We start from the raw sequence: 12776 nt of genomic DNA, 5'->3' as shown, positions 1-12776 counted from the left end.
TAAGTTTTCTCTTGGGTAATGCAAAGAAAAGTTGACCTTTACTGCTGTGAAGCAAATTAGAAGCTAGCCTGGGGTGCCTTAGTTTGGTTTCTTCCAGAAGCAGTCCCTGACACAAGGACATGAGTGAAAGTAATTTATTTTGGAGGTGCATGAAACTTCAGTATCAGCTGAGTGAAAGATAGATTGGGAAGGGAAAACAGCCAACGAAGGATGAATGACTGGAACTTAATCCCCTGGGGAAATTCTGGGAAAGCACATGCTTCAGAGTTAACCCAGCCACGTAAGGAGGGAGTTGGGCAATTGTACATCAATTCCCATTGGCTGAAGGCTGCTGCCTGACATGTGAACTCTTCAGCCCTTCTAGTCTGCTGTGAGTCGGGCAGAGTGGCCCTTCTTGGCTTTGAGGAAGCCTTCAGGAATGATGCAAATGTCCAGCCAGTGTGCACTACAGTGGTAAGGCCCAAGGAACATGGCAGGTATTAGTAGCATCAGCCACACCAGGTCTGTTTCTAGTTGGAGAACCCTTAGATGGGCTGGAGCCTGTGATCTCTTACATCTATAATATCTGTGATCAGAATGGAAGAATTTTCTATTTTCTTTTTTTTCCAATTTTGCCCAAGTCTTCATAAAGTCTTGTTAAAACTTTGACAACAGTCTTATTTTTACGTTCTTTTAATCAAGAAGGACAGGCCTATGTCCAAATATAGGAGGATGTATTAGTTTGCTAGGGCTACCATAAGAAATACCACAGACTGAATGGCTTAAACAACATAAACTTATTGCCTCATGGCTCTGGGGGCTAGAAATGGGAGATGAAGGTGTCAGCAGGGTTGGTTTCTTCTGAGGTCTCTATCCTTGGCTGGCGGATGGCTGTCTTTTCCCTGCATCTTCATATGGACTGTCCCCTGTGTATGTATGTCCTCATCTCTTCTTTATATGGATACTAGCTATATTAGGACCTACTTTCATAACCTCATTTTAACTTAATTATCTTTTTAAAGACTCTTAACTCCAAAAAAAATTCACATTCTGAGGTACTGGGTTTATTCAACATTATGAATTTATAGGGGGACACGGTTCAGCCCAAAAAGAGGAAAATGGGGCAAAGGGAAAATTCTCCTCCATCTTCTTTCCTGTTCTCTCTCAAAGGTCAAGAGGAGTGAGAGCAACATTGGATCATGGGATCTTGGTTGCCCTGAAACTCGAGAGCTACCTGGCTTCAACATTAGCAGTGAGCAACAGCAGAGCTGAGAACAATGGTATAGAACTGAGTCACACTGAGTCAGGCCACATTTCCCAGGCTAATCTGCAAACCAGAATTCCAGATACAATTTTTTTCACTCAAACTTTCCACTCATGAACTTCTTAAATATATTTTGAAAAACTATGCACATCCTCATACGTGTTTTTTAAATTTAACTTTTTTATTTTGAGATAATTAGAGAGTGACATGCAGTTGTAAGAAATAATACAGACAGAACCTTTTACCCTTTAATCCAGTTTCCCCGATGGTAACATCTTATAACACTTCAGTACAGTATTGCAATCAGGATACTGACATTTGTATCAATGTCGATTATTACAGTCAAGACAGTATTTTTGTCACTCCAAGTATCCCTTATCTTGCCCTTTTATGGTCAGTTCACCTCATTCCCACCCCCATCACTTCCTTAACCACTGGCAACCATGATTTTTTTCTCTATTTCTGTACTTTTGTGATTTCAAGCTTGTTAATACAAAATGTTATACAAAGGGATTGTGCTTTTTTTTTGCTTTTCAATAAAGTTTATTTTATTTATTTTTTTTTTTTTTTGAGACAGAGTCTCACTCTGTCACCCAGGCTGGAGTCCACTGGCATGATCTCAGCTCACTGCAACCTCCGCCTCCTAGGTTCGAGTGATTTTCATGCCTCAGCCTTCCAAGTAGCTGGGATTACAAGCATGTGCCATCTGGCTCAGCTAATTTTTGTATTTTTAGTAGAGACGGGCTTCACTATGTTGGCCAGGCTGGTCTCGAACTCCTGACCTCAAGTGATCCGCCTGCCTCGGCCTCCCAAAGTGCTGGGGTTACAGGCGTGAGCCACCATGCCCAGCCTGGATTGTGCTTTTGATGTCAAGCCTATGAATTCTTTGCCTGGCCCTACATCTCAAAGATTTTCTCCTATTTTTCTAAAATTTTAATAGTTTTACACTTTACATTTACTCTGTAATCCATCTTTTTTGTTTGTTTATCTATTTTTAGAGATGGGGTCTTGCTATATTGCTCAGGCTGGAGTGAAGTGACATGATCACAGTTGTAGTATGTAACCTTTTGGGATTGGCATTTTTCACTCAGTATAACTCTCTGGAGATTCATGCAGGTTGTTGTGTGTATCAGTCATTCTTTTTTATTGCTGAGTATTATTTCATGGCATAAGTGTACAATAGTTGGTTTAACCATTTACCTGTTAAAGGATATCTGGGTTATCTTTGGCTACAATGAGTAAGCAGTTAGACAAACATTTGCATATAAGGTTTTGTGTGAAGGCATCGTGTGTGCGTGTGTAGTTGTGTGTGCAAGTTTTCATTTCTTGGGGCTAAATACCCAGGAATGCAGTTGCTGGGCAGGATGGTAGTAGTATGCTTAGTTCTTGGATTTGTTGTTGTTGTCGTTGGTTTTGTTTTGTTTTTAAGAAACTACCAAATCATCTTCCAGAGTGGTTGTACCATTTTATATTCCCACCAGAAATTATGAGTGATCCACTATCTCCTCTTCCTTGCCAGCATTTAGCATTGTTACTTTTTTTTTTTTTTTTTTTTGAGATGGAGTTTCACTCTTGTTGCCTAAGCTAGAGTACAATGGCACGATCTCTGCTCACCGCAACCTCCACCTCCCGGGTTCAAGTGATTCTCCTGCCTCAGCCTCCTGAGTAGCTGAGATTACAGGCATGTGCCACCATGCCCAGCTACTTTTGTATTTTTAGTAGAGACAGGGTTTCTTCATGTTGGCCAGGCTGGTCTCAAACTCCTGAACTCAGGTGATCCACTCACCTTGGCCTCCCAAAGTGCTGGGATTACAGGTGTGTGCCACCGTGCCTGACCCATTGTCACTACTTTTATTTTAGTCATCCTGATAGATGTGGAGTGAGATTTCATTGTGGTTTTAATTTGCATTTCCCTAATGGCTAATGATGTTGAACAACTTTTCATGTGCTAATTTGCCATTTTTATATCCTCCTTGGTGAAATATCACCTTAAGTCTTTTGCCTGTTTCCTAATTGGATTTTTAATGTGTTTTTTTTGTTGTTGTTGTTGAGTTTTGAGAGTTCTTTGTATATTCTAGATACTAGTCCTTTGTTCAATGTATGGTTTGCAAATATTTTCTCCTATTGTGTAGCTCATTTTTTCATTCACTTACCAGATCTTCACAAAGCAACAGTTTTACATTTTGATGAAATCCAGTTTATCAGTTTTTCCTTTCATAGATCATGCTTTCGATGTCAAGCCTAAGAATTATTTGCCTACACCTATATCTCAAATATTTTCTCCTATTTTTCTAAACTTTTAGTAGTTTTATGCTTTACATTTACTCCATAATCTTTTATTTATTTTAATTACTTAATTGTATCTGGTAAAGGTTAAGGTATTGCATTTCTCTGACAATTTTTTTTTTTTTTTTTTGAGACAGAGTCTTGCTTACTCACTCAGGGTAGAGTACAATGGTGCTGTCACAGCTTATGACAGCCTTGAACTCCCGGGCTCAAGCAGTCCTCCTGCCTCAGCATCCCAAGTAGCTGGGACTACAGGCAGGAGCCACCACACCAACATAATTTTTCATTTTTGTGTATAGACAGGGTCTTGCTGTCTTACCCAGGTTGGTCTTGAACTCCTGGACTCAAGCAATCCAATCCAGTTTGAATTAACTTTTGCATAAGGCGTGAGACTTATGTCAAGGTTCATTTTTATTTTATTGTCTTGCCTATGGATGCCCAATTGTTCCATTTCACCATTGTTCAATTCACTATTTGTTAAAAAGGCTATTTTTCTTCCATTGACTTCTTTTTGCACCTCTTTCAAAAATCATTTGGGCAGACTGTGTGGGTCTTTTTCTACGTTCTCTATTTTGTTCCGCTGATTTGTGTGTCCATTCCTCTGCTAGTACCACACAGTCTTGATTACTGTAGGTATATAACAACACTTGAAATAGGGCAGACTGATTTTCAATCACTTTATTCTTCTTTTTCAAGAATGTTTTAGGCGTCGGCGTCGCTCCCGCCCTGGAGCTCTAGGCCCGCGTTTCCCCGCGAGCCGTGGGTCAAGCGCCGGCCGCTAAGGGTGCGCGAGGAGCCTCCACCCGTTCTGCGCTGGGCCTGGCGTCGGGGTCGTTGTGTCCTGACAACCACTGACGTACCCATTTCCGAGGCAGCAGGTGCAGCCGCTTTAGCCCTGAGCCGGCTCCGCGTCTGTCTGCTGGTCTTGCTAATGCCGACCCTTCCCTTCGCGGACCCCACGCCAAGCAGCGACCCGGAGCCGACAGCTGGAGCGCCTGGCAGTGGCAGCCTCGATGGCCTCGCAACGGCCCGTCAAGGGGATCCTGAAGGACAAGACCTCTACGACCCCCTCTATGGTGGCGTCGGCCGAACCGCCCCGCGGGAGTGTCCACGAGGAGCTGAGCAAAAAATCCCAGAAGTGGGATGAAATGAACATCCTGGCGACATATCATCCAACAGACGAAGACGATGGTTAATGAAAATAGATGAACCAAGCCCTCCTTACCATAGTATGATGGGTGATGATGAAGGTGCATGTAGTGATACAGAAACCACCGAAGCCATGGCACCAGATATTTTGGCTAAGAAATTGGCTGCTGCTGAAGACTTGGAGCCAAAGTATCGGGTTCAGGAACAACAAAGCAGTGGAGAGGAGGATAGTGACCTCTCATCTGAAGAACGAGAAAAAAAGAGACAATTTAAATGAAAAGGAAGCGCCACTACAATGAAGGACTCAATATCGAACTAGCTGGACAATTTCAAAAGGCCTACATGATGATGATGGAGATGAAGAAATGTTAGAGCCTGCAGGTGGAGAAAGCATGAATATGGAAGAATCAAATCAAGGATCTGCTGTAAGTGACCAACAGCAAAACAAATCACGAAGTTCATAGAAGAGATTTGTTCAACACTGCAATTGTTTGTTAGATATGAACCCAGTTGCTATAATACATTGCTTCTTGTTCTCCGCAAATCATGACTTAAGTACTAAAATGCATACCAGTTATTATATATTGCCAGTAATTAAATGATAACCTTAGAGACTGATTAGACTGAAATGAAAATGCCTGACATGTGTGTATATATGTGTGTGTGTGTGTGTATATATATATATACTTGTGCCTAGTACTTTACTACAAATACAGTGTAATACCATCAGTCCGAAACTGTATTGCTTTTGTAAAAACATTGGTTAACTTGTATATTATATAGCTTTTTATGCTTTAGAGGTTCAACAATATCTTTGGGGGGGAACTAATTTATTTTCATCATTCTAAATGTGGTGGTAGCTCTTATAAAGTTTGTTGATTTTTTTAAAATCAAAAGCCAATTGAATAACAGGATATATAAGTTGATAAATCTTCAGGCTGAATAGTATTTGAACACTTGTCTTCAACTTGATTTGTCTGTTTAATTGAAAGGATTGTAAGAGTTACTGTTGCATTTTCTGGCCTACTACCTTTAAAATTCTTGTTGCGTTTCTTTGTGTTTGCAAGGAAAGGACTGGACTTTTTCTCGTCAAAACTAGCTTTTTTTCTCACAAATTATTAGGCTAAACTTGCACTGATGTTTGCTCTTTTTTTTTTTGTAATGTTTTTGGTACGCTGGGCAGACTTCAGTTTTTTAAAAAATAAATATTGTAATGTAGCTATCTCGGCATTCCCTTTAAATACCTGTCTTAACCTCCTGCTTTTATTTCCTACTCCTTTCCACACATATACACACAATCCTTTACCTTTTAAAGGATCATTAAGATTGTCACACATTAGGAAGTCTTTCTCTCATGTCATTTGCGGCAATATTGAAATTCTTATTTTGACCATCAATGTCTATTAATTCTTCTAATACATGAAGAAAATAGGTTGAGTAGCAGCAGTACCCTATAGGCAGGAAATACAGTTTAACTGCTGGATTTCTATACCTCTCTGATTTACAGCTTGCTAATTAAATTGCTATTATTAGTTTGCTTGGCTTAATTAGACTTAAGAAAACAACTAACTGACGGTTTTTGTTTTTTCAGTTTTTTTTTTTTTTTTTTTTTTTGCATGAGGAGAGAATTGTATGTAACCAGTGATATGATTATTCCTGAAGGTACAGACAGAAGTAAACCTGGGAACACTGTTTAATTTAAAAACTTTAATCCCTACTATGAGGGAATACGATAATGTATACTATGACAAATGTACTTTATTCTTCTAACACAGTAAAGAATTACTTGGGAACTTTTTCCTGAAACTAAGTGCAGGAAAGCCCTGTGTGTCTTGGTTTTGTGATGGTTTCATTTCTAGCCATACAACTGATGGATTGTATACAATTTCTGTCAGTGCCAAAATAATCTGTTATATGAACACACTTCTAAAATAATTTCTGTATATTATATATGTAAGAAGTCTTTTATTGAACAGCTTATCTTCCACTTGCAAGTTTATGGAAATATCAATATGTCAAAATAAATAACAAGTGGGAGAATTCTTTGCTGTTAGAAGAATGTGCTTATTATTTTGATTTCTTAAATGGTATATAATCAAAGTACTGCCGATCTATAGGTGCAGTATTCTACTAAACATTTCAGCTAGTAATACCATTGATTTAGAAACAAAACTGTTTATTTTTGCTTTCTGAATTTAGAATGCTGGGATTACCTGTTTAAGCCTGTTTTGGGGAATATAGAGATTAAGTCTGTACATACCTGTGCACATATATATATTCATGCACCCTCTGATTTTGGTTTTCTTGTTTTTGAGTTGTTAGAAAGTATCCACTTACTCTTCTTTTTGTAGAAGTAGCTGTTTTAGAGAGAAGAAAAGGATAAGACTTTACATAGTTTATTATTTTTGTGTTTTCTACAAACTTTTTTGAATTTCAAATCACAAGCAAACTAATTTTCTGATTTTTAGAAAGTAGATGATGATTTCAGAGGAGTAAGACATGCTAAACAGCATGCTCGGTAGAATTTTAGGTAGTCAAATGCAACTGAGAAAAAGTATTTTCAAGTCATAAGTTGCTAATTGATATGCTATGAACTAGTCAAAATATGAACCATATGATTCAAGTTAGATTTTCCTCTAGAGATGGATCTGCAGGGATGACTACAATTTGGCATAATGGTGTAAATGAATTGTTAAGGGTAACTTTAAGTTGGAGATTAAAGCAAGATGCCATTTCCTCCATGTCTTTCATTTTGTTTATATTTTTTCCCTTTAAGTTAGTATACACTACACATACTGCAATAAAATATAATAATATGAAAAAAGAATATTTTAGATATTCTAGTTCCTTTGCCTTTCCATGTAAATTTTAGAATAATCCTACCTATAATCAACAAATCTTGCAAAAATTTTGATTGGAATTGTGTTAAACTTGTATATCAGTTTGGGGAGAATTGACATATTTAGTATGTTGAGTCTTCCAATCCATGAACAATATTGCTCTCTATGTAGATAGAGACTAAGTAGATCTTCTTTGATGTCATTCACCCGCATTACATAGTTTTTAGCTTGCAAGTCTTGCATGTTTTGTTAGATTTACGCATAAGTGTTTCATGTATTTGAGTAATTGGAAATAATATATTTATATTTTTGGGCCAGGCACAGTGGCTAATGCCTGTAATCCCAGCACTTTTGGAGGCCGAAGCGGGCTGATCACGAGGTCAGGAGATCGAGACCTTCCTGGCTAACACGGTGAAACCCCATCTCTACTAAAAATACAAAAAATTAGCTGAGCGTGGTGGCGGGCGCCCATAGTCCCAGCTACTGGGAAGGCTGAGGCAGGAGAATGGCATGAACCCAGGAGGTGGAGCTTGCAGTGAGCCGAGATCATGCCACTGCACTCCAGCCTGGGTGACAGAGCGAGACTCCATCTCAAAATAATAATAATAAAAATAACAATATTTTTGGTATTACCTGTTCATTGTGAGTATGTAGAAATATAATTGATACTGGTTTGTTTGTCCTGTATTCTGTTAATTTGCTGAAATCACATATTCTAGAAGTTTTTCTGTAGATTCCTTGTGATTTTCTACATAGACAATCATGTCACTTACAAATGGGAACTGTTTATTTCTTACTTCACAATCTGTATGCCTTTAATCTCCTTTTTCATGCCTATTGCACTGTCTAGAACTTCCACCACTGTGAATAAGAGTGGTGAGAGTGGACATTCTTGCCTTGTTCCTGATTGTAGGTAGAAACTATGTGGTCATTCACAATCAAGTATGTTAGCCATAGGATTTTTGTAGATGATCTTTATCAAGTAAAGAAAGATATTATCTATTCCTGTATTTCTGAGATTAAAAAAAAAAATAATGAATGTGTGTTAAAGTAGGTTAAATATTTTTTCTTCGGGGGCGGAGCAAGATGGCCGAATAGGAACAGCTCCAGTCTCCAACTCCCAGCGTGAGCGACACAGAAGACCGGTGATTTCTGCATTTTCAACTGAGGTACTGGGTTCATCTCACTGGGGAGTGCCAGACGATCGGTGCTGGTCAGCTGCTGCAGCCCGACCAGCGAGAGCTGAAGCAGGGCGAGGCATTGCCTCACCTGGAAAGCGCAAGGGGGAAGGGAATCCCTTTTCCTAGCCAGGGGAACTGAGACACACAACACCTGGAAAATCGGGTAACTCCCACCCCAATACTGCGCTTTAAGCAAACCGGCACACCAGGAGATCATATCCCACACCTGGCCGGGAGGGTCCCACACCCACGGAGCCTCCCTCATTGCTAGCACAGCAGTCTGTGATCTACCGGCAAGGCAGCAGCGAGGCTGGGGGAGGGGCGCCCGCCATTGCTGAGGCTTAAGTAGGTAAACAAAGCTGCTGGGAAGCTCGAACTGGGTGGAGCTCACAGCAGCTCAAGGAAACCTGCCTGTCTCTGTAGACTCCACCTCTGGGGACAGGGCACAGTAAACAATAACAAACGCAGCAGCTCAGCAGACGCAAACGACTCTGTCTGACAGCTTTGAAGAGAGCAGTGGATCTCCCAACACGGAGGTTGAGATCTGAGAAGGGACAGACTCCCTGCTCAAGTGGGTCCCTGACCCCTGAGTAGCCTAACTGGGAGACATCCCGCACTAGGGGCAGTCTGACACCCCACACCTCACAGGGTGGAGTACACCCCTGAGAGGAAGCCTCCAAAGCAAGAATCAGACAGGTACACTCGCTGTTCAGAAATATACTATCTTCTGCAGCCTCTGCTGCTGATACCCAGGCAAACAGGGTCTGGAGTGGACCTCAAGCAATCTCCTACAGCTACAACCTACAGCTGAGGATCCTGACTGTTAGAAGGAAAGCTATCAAACAGGAAGGACACCTACACCAAAACCCCATCAGTACTTCACCACCATCAAAGACCAGAGGCAGATAAAACCACAAAGATGGGGAAAAAGCAGGGCAGAAAAGCTGGAAATTCAAAAAATAAGAGCGCATCTCCCCCGGCAAAGGAGCGCAGCTCATCGCCAGCAACGGATCAAAGCTGGACGGAGAATGACTTCGACGAGATGAGAGAAGAAGGCTTCAGTCCATCAAATTTCTCAGAGCTAAAGGAGGAATTACGTACCCAGTGCAAAGAAACTAAAAATCTTGAAAAAAAAGTGGAAGAATTGATGGCTAGAGTAATTAATGCAGAGAAGCTCACAAACGAAATGAAAGAGACGAAAACCATGGCACGAGAAATACGTGACAAATGCACAAGCTTCAGTAACCGACTCGATCAACTGGAAGAAAGAATATCAGCGATGGAGGATCAAATGAATGAAATGAAGCGAGAAGAGAAACCAAAAGAAAAAAGAAGAAAAAGAAATGAACAAAGCCTGCAAGAAGTATGGGATTATGTAAAAAGACCAAATCTACGTCTGATTGGGGTGCCTGAAAGTGAGGGGGAAAATGGAACCAAGTTGGAAAACACTCTTCAGGATATCATCCAGGAGAACTTCCCCAACCTAGTAGGGCAGGCCAACATTCAAATCCAGGAAATACAGAGAACGCCACAAAGATACTCCTCGAGAAGAGCAACTCCAAGACACATAATTGCCAGATTCACCAAAGTTGAAATGAAGGAAAAAATCTTAAGGGCAGCCAGAGAGAAAGGTCGGGTTACCCACAAAGGGAAGCCCATCAGACTAACAGCAGATCTCTCGGCAGAAACTCTTCAAGCCAGAAGAGAGTGGGGGCCAATATTCAACATTCTTAAAGAAAAGAATTTTAAACCCAGAATTTTATATCCAGCCAAACTAAGTTTCATAAGTGAAGGAGAAATAAAATCCTTTACAGATAAGCAAATGCTTAGAGATTTTGTCACCACTAGGCCTGCCTTACAAGAGACCCTGAAGGAAGCACTAAACATGGAAAGGAACAACCGGTACCAGCCATTGCAAAAACATGCCAAAATGTAAAGACCATCAAGGCTAGGAAGAAACTGCATCAACTAACGAGCAAAATAACCAGTTAATATCATAATGGCAGGATCAAGTTCACACATAAGAATCTTAACCTTAAATGTAAATGGAATAAATGCTCCAATTAAAAGACACAGACTGGCAAACTGGATAAAGAGTCAAGACCCATCAGTCTGCTGTATTCAGGAGACCCATCTCACACGCAGAGACATACATAGGCTCAAAATAAAGGGATGGAGGAAGATTTACCAAGCAAATGGAGAACAAAAAAAAGCGGGGGTTGCAATACTAGTCTCTGATAAAACAGACTTTAAACCATCAAAGATCAAAAGAGACAAAGAAGGCCATTACATAATGGTAAAGGGATCAATTCAACAGGAAGAGCTAACTATCCTAAATATATATGCACCCAATACAGGAGCACCCAGATTCATAAAGCAAGTCCTTAGAGACTTACAAAGAGACTTAGACTCCCATACAATAATAATGGGAGACTTCAACACTCCACTGTCAACATTAGACAGATCAACGAGACAGAAAGTTAACAAGGATATCCAGGAATTGAACTCATCTCTGCAGCAAGCAGACCTAATAGACATCTATAGAACTCTCCACCCCAAATCAACAGAATATACATTCTTCTCAGCACCACATCGTACTTACTCCAAAATTGACCACGTAATTGGAAGTAAAGCACTCCTCAGCAAATGTACAAGAACAGAAATTATAACAAACTGTCTCTCAGACCACAGTGCAATCAAATTAGAACTCAGGACTAAGAAACTCAATCAAAACTGCTCAACTACATGGAAACTGAACAACCTGCTCCTGAATGACTACTGGGTACATAACGAAATGAAGGCAGAAATAAAGATGTTCTTTGAAACCAATGAGAACAAAGATACAACATACCAGAATCTCTGGGACACATTTAAAGCAGTGTGTAGAGGGAAATTTATAGCACTAAATGCCCACAAGAGAAAGCAGGAAAGATCTAAAATTGACACTCTAACATCGCAATTAAAAGAACTAGAGAAGCAAGAGCAAACACATTCGAAAGCTAGCAGAAGGCAAGAAATAACTAAGATCAGAGCAGAACTGAAGGAGATAGAGACACAAAAAACCCTCCAAAAAATCAATGAATCCAGGAGTTGGTTTTTTGAAAAGATCAACAAAATTGACAGACCACTAGCAAGACTAATAAAGAAGAAAAGAGAGAAGAATCAAATCGACGCAATTAAAAATGATAAAGGGGATATCACCACCGACCCCACAGAAATACAAACTACCATCAGAGAATACTATAAACACCTCTACGCAAATAAACTGGAAAATCTAGAAGAAATGGATAATTTCCTGGACACTTACACTCTTCCAAGACTAAACCAGGAAGAAGTTGAATCCCTGAATAGACCAATAGTAGGCTCTGAAATTGAGGCAATAATTAATAGCCTACCAACCAAAAAAAGTCCAGGACCAGATGGATTCACAGCTGAATTCTACCAGAGGTACAAGGAGGAGCTGGTACCATTCCTTCTGAAACTATTCCAATCAATAGAAAAAGAGGGAATCCTCCCTAACTCATTTTATGAGGCCAACATCATCCTGATACCAAAGCCTGGCAGAGACACAACAAAAAAAGAGAATTTTAGACCAATATCCCTGATGAACATCGATGCAAAAATCCTCAATAAAATACTGGCAAACCGGATTCAGCAGCACATCAAAAAGCTTATCCACCATGATCAAGTGGGTTTCATCCCTGGGATGCAAGGCTGGTTCAACATTCGCAAATCAATAAACATAATCCAGCATATAAACAGAACCAAAGACAAGAACCACATCATTATCTCAATAGATGCAGAAAAGGCTTTTGACAAAATTCAACAGCCCTTCATGCTAAAAACGCTCAATAAATTCGGTATTGATGGAACGTACCTCAAAATAATAAGAGCTATTTATGACAAACCCACAGCCAATATCATACTGAATGGGCAAAAACTGGAAAAATTCCCTTTGAAAACTGGCACAAGACAGGGATGCCCTCTCTCACCACTCCTATTCAACATAGTGTTGGAAGTTCTGGCTAGGGCAATCAGGCAAGAGAAAGAAATCGAGGGGATTCAGTTAGGAAAAGA

At 40.1% G+C, this 12776-nt stretch overlaps 1 pseudogene; it reads left to right on the top strand.

Annotated features, from left to right (window-relative positions):
- Positions 1-4461: 4461 nt before the first annotated feature.
- LOC140708875 (protein phosphatase inhibitor 2 pseudogene) lies at positions 4462-8584 on the top strand (annotated as a pseudogene).
- Positions 8585-12776: the final 4192 nt, after the last annotated feature.

Source organism: Chlorocebus sabaeus, chromosome 17 (genome assembly GCF_047675955.1).
Source record: "Chlorocebus sabaeus isolate Y175 chromosome 17, mChlSab1.0.hap1, whole genome shotgun sequence".
NCBI classification, from domain to species: Eukaryota; Metazoa; Chordata; class Mammalia; order Primates; family Cercopithecidae; genus Chlorocebus; species Chlorocebus sabaeus.
This window is presented reverse-complemented; position numbering and strand designations above follow the sequence as displayed.